Raw genomic sequence first — 4175 nt, 5'->3', positions numbered from 1 at the left:
AAATACAGGAAGACTTCACATGATTCTTTTGTCACTTTTCCATTGTAATGCCCATTTTTCCCAAACACCGAGATATATTTGACTTCTATAGACCCCTTTAGAAAACAGCTTCTCTACACACGGAATCTTGTGTACAGCAGGTAGAATAATATGTTCAATAAAGGTCTGATGTTCTGCCAAGTTTGTTTATAACTCCTTAAATTCACATTTTCTCTGACCCTAAAGGGACCTTTGCCACATTATGGAGCAAGCTTGGGTTCAAAGTCTGTTTTGACTATTATTTTGGGTCTGTGACCTTCAGCAAATTAAATTTTCTCTTTAACTTATGCTTTTTCATATGTAAAACAGCAATAATAAGACCTACATTCCTGCACTGTTCTGAGTATTAAGCAGGAACGTATATAAAGCTGGTACAGTACCTGTTACACAGTAATAAATATTAATTCCTTCCCCACTGTCTCTCTAAGGTAGGAGTATGGGATTTAATTTACAGAGTTGTTGTGTATAATAAATAAGATTATGTATATAAGACAATTCAAACTGTGCCTTCTGCTAAATAAATAATTTCCCTGGCTCTCTATTCCATATGTATATATGTAGTTGGGACCTTGTTTCCTCTCCAGAATCCTTCCTACACCAACACACCTTCCTATGGTAGAAGTTACACATTACTCTTTTTGTATTCACGTAGAAACACACATGAATTTCTACCAGAATAGTAAGCATATTATATTTATCCATTTATTCACTCATACATGTTTCTCCTTATTATAAGATCTTATGTAATATTTATTTTTTACCTGTATTTAAATTTTCCCAGAAGCTACTCTTAGTTCCTAAGATGATTTTTGTTGTTTGTTTTTTGGTTTTTTGGTTTGTTTGTTTGTTTTACTTATAGAAATAATTACTATCAAACTCCACTCATCTGGATAGAGCCCCTTGTGGTGTTAGTGAAAGACCTACCCCTCATGCAGTGCACTATCCACACTTGTGAGCTCCTCAGCCAGCCAAAGGCCTCAACTCCAGCCTCTAACAATGTGCAGCCTGAGATGGCTTTAAGTCCATTTCTCTTTCCTGTTTCAAAGATGGATATTATAATAGATTTTTTTTCTCCTAAGAAATTCCTGTGAAATCTATGTTTGTGGTGTAAATAAGCATCTTTTTCTGTAAGATATATCAAAATATACAACAATGTAGAATTCCCTGTGTTCAAATTATAGGAAGACTAGATATAATCAAGTCATTCATCACAATATTTATTGACTCCGTCTTAGATTCTGAGATAAATTTACAATTTTAGTATATAAGAATGCACATTAATCAAATAAACATGTGTGCAAAAGACAAATCCCACAGAGAAAAGCTATGTGATATTATGATAGCATGGGAAGGGGGACTGGCCTAATTAAAACACTATAAGATAGCTTTGGAAGAAAGTGAGGACTGGACTCAGTTTGAAACATTAGTAGTACTTTGTGAGATGAAATAGAAGAAAAGAGACTTCCAGGCAGATGTAATAGTTTGTGCAAAACTCTTCAGTGGGCAAATAGATAACTAATTCAGGGTGATGTTAATGCCTGATACTGAAGTGGGATGTGCCAATGTCTTTTACTGCCATCTTTCTCAGAGTGTAGGGAAGAGTTTGAGAACTTTTAACTTAGTGTTTTCTAATGAGAAACTCTTGCTCTGTAGACCCCAAACCATCATGGGAATGGTGCCAACTCCCTAGTAAGTCCATTCCAGCAATTCACTGGCAGGGATAGATAATGATCACTGGTGTATCCGTGATCCCAGTAGACTATGCTGAGTGGATTAGTATCAGGACTTCATTACTTCTCCTCTATATACCCCCACTCTAATAGGGGATTCATGGTGAGGCTCTAAATTCCAGAGAATCAGTATCAACTTTACCCTTTGTTTAGTTGTCCTTAAAATATATGGATATTATCTTTCCCTCTCTGTACTATTACTCAGGTAAGTCACCATAGGTCCCTTTGAGGAAAGACTGGGGCAGTGTGTATATATATACTTGCTCTGATGTTGCAGCATCCTCTGCCTTGGAACAATGACACTCCCTCACAAAATGGGTTTTAAGTTTAAAAATTTGTCCAGGACCAGCAATTGGGCAAAGGGTCATAACTTTTTACTAGCGCAACTATCGTCAGACTTCTGATCATCTTTTCAACCCCTGTGCTATTGAGGTGCTCATTTCTATACAGTAACTTCAACCATCAGACCTGCCTGTAGACAACAACCATCAATGAGTTTTCCAGTAGTATTGGTGTTCTTACCACTAGTGCATCCTGATTGCCTCGGTCAATAATATCTATGTCCCATTCCGGGGACTACAGTCACCAAGTGGGCTTCTTAGCTTTTTACAGAATAAAAACTCCATCATGTCCGATTCTCTAAATCTTTGACCCTTTTTTCTATTGTTTTTGCCAGGACTTTAGATCCGATCCTGTGAGAGTATTTCCAATTTGATAAACAATTCCTTGTCCAAACTCAATTTTCCTTCTTGATCCAACACCCTTAGGATCCAGTCCCATATACACTCACCAGTCACCTGTTGGCACATATTACTTAGGTACTGTAACTCCTTCTGCATATAGTCCCCCTTTTTCCCCTAGAAAGTTCTAGAGCTTCTCTAGCCCTGGGATGTTATGACCACATGAAAGAAGTAGTTTTGCTTCATTCGGATGCTTTTCATTGGAATATTTCTATTATAAACAGAATTCTACAACAAATTTTGAGGGGACTCTTGTTTTATTGCAAGGCAAGGTCATCTGCGTCACCTGCAAGGAAGAGGGCACTCACCATCCCTCAGTAGGATGGGTTTGGGAGATACATAATGTTTGAAGGCATCAGTCCAGACGTCACCATCCCCTGAATCAGGATCTCATTTTTTCTATCATAGTCCTGGACTCAACATAGCACACTTGCCTAATTTGAGAATATATCCTTATTTGGAGCTCTTATGATTAAGCTCTATGTTGTCTCTTTAGCTTTCTTTACTTTCCACCTTCAGAGAATGAGAACTTCATATTCTGAAAAGGTGGCCCTCTGACTTTTGCACATGTTTTTATTAAATCATAATTAATTACCCATTATGTTATAATTATTACTTTTTCAACTGTATTTTTTATTACATCCATGACTGTATTTCATTCTCTAGGCATTCCATCCCAGTTCACCACTAATGAAAGTTGAACAACTGTACTTCAATATGCCAGAGACTCTCATGGCCACATACTGCCAGTCATGAGGTCCTCTTGGCCACCTGGGTAGTGGCAATGCTGAGCAATCCAACTCCAACATCACACCGTAGCATCTACTTTCTTGAATCCATCCTGGTATGATCTGTTGCAGGTCAGGTTCTTGAACGCATAGATTGGAGTGCAGTGAACTTAAACGATAGTATTCTCAGCCTCAACAATTCTTGAGGGAAGGAAGGAAACGGGATGTGGCAGGAGGAGAATCAGAGCTTCAATGACATCACATGAAAGCCCTAGATCACCCAGTGAGCTCTGAAGCTGGAATTACTCATTGGAGTTCTCTGGCAATTGGAAGAAGGGGCAAGGTTTTATGGCCTCACATGGGGCAGTTACTACATGTGGGCTGCCCCCTGGAGGGATGCATTAACTTGGGCATGACAGCCTTCTTCAACAGAGGGCACAACCTGGAGAAGATCCCTGAGGACAGCCTATAGCAGCGTTCCCAGTATTGAATAATAAGGCCTTCGGTCCTGAAGGGGAATCTGTGAGAAGCAGGTAAGGACACACTACTATCAGCTTAGGACGTACCATAAAAGGATAATGGAAACAGAAAAGAAATTTAACCTGCACAGTGCAGAATCAATTATATTAATTATATTTGGATCAACATTTTTCACTAGATTAAAATTGAAGAGTAGCTAGGTATATACATTTTTCTCATATATAGGTCTCATAGTGCTATATTCAACAAATCATTTTATTGATTTCATAGTGGATCAAGTTATAATGTCTTCAAAGTTTATATGTGCATATATAATGCAAAATATAATATACAAAATATTATATAATTCAAAACATTATATAATACAAATCATTATATAATACAAAACAGAGTGTGTGTGAGTGTGTGTGTGTGCGTGTGAGTGAATTGAACCCACCTATTGCAGGAAATATTTTGCT

The 4175-nt window shown here is 37.8% G+C and overlaps 1 non-coding gene across 1 annotated transcript; it reads right to left on the bottom strand.

Moving 5' to 3' along the window:
- Positions 1-890: 890 nt before the first annotated feature.
- On the bottom strand, positions 891-1044 carry LOC123836692 (small nucleolar RNA SNORA62/SNORA6 family). Its single transcript, XR_006789026.1, has one exon. It is a non-coding gene; the product is annotated as a small nucleolar RNA SNORA62/SNORA6 family (small nucleolar RNA).
- Positions 1045-4175: the final 3131 nt, after the last annotated feature.

The sequence above is a fragment of the Mirounga angustirostris genome, unplaced genomic scaffold (assembly GCF_029215605.1).
Source record: "Mirounga angustirostris isolate CCGP_5_RB_7025 unplaced genomic scaffold, mMirAng1.0.hap1 SCAF_7, whole genome shotgun sequence".
Taxonomy (NCBI): Eukaryota; Metazoa; Chordata; class Mammalia; order Carnivora; family Phocidae; genus Mirounga; species Mirounga angustirostris.
The sequence above is the reverse complement of the archived record's forward strand: the minus strand, read 5'-3'. Positions and strand labels throughout refer to the sequence as shown.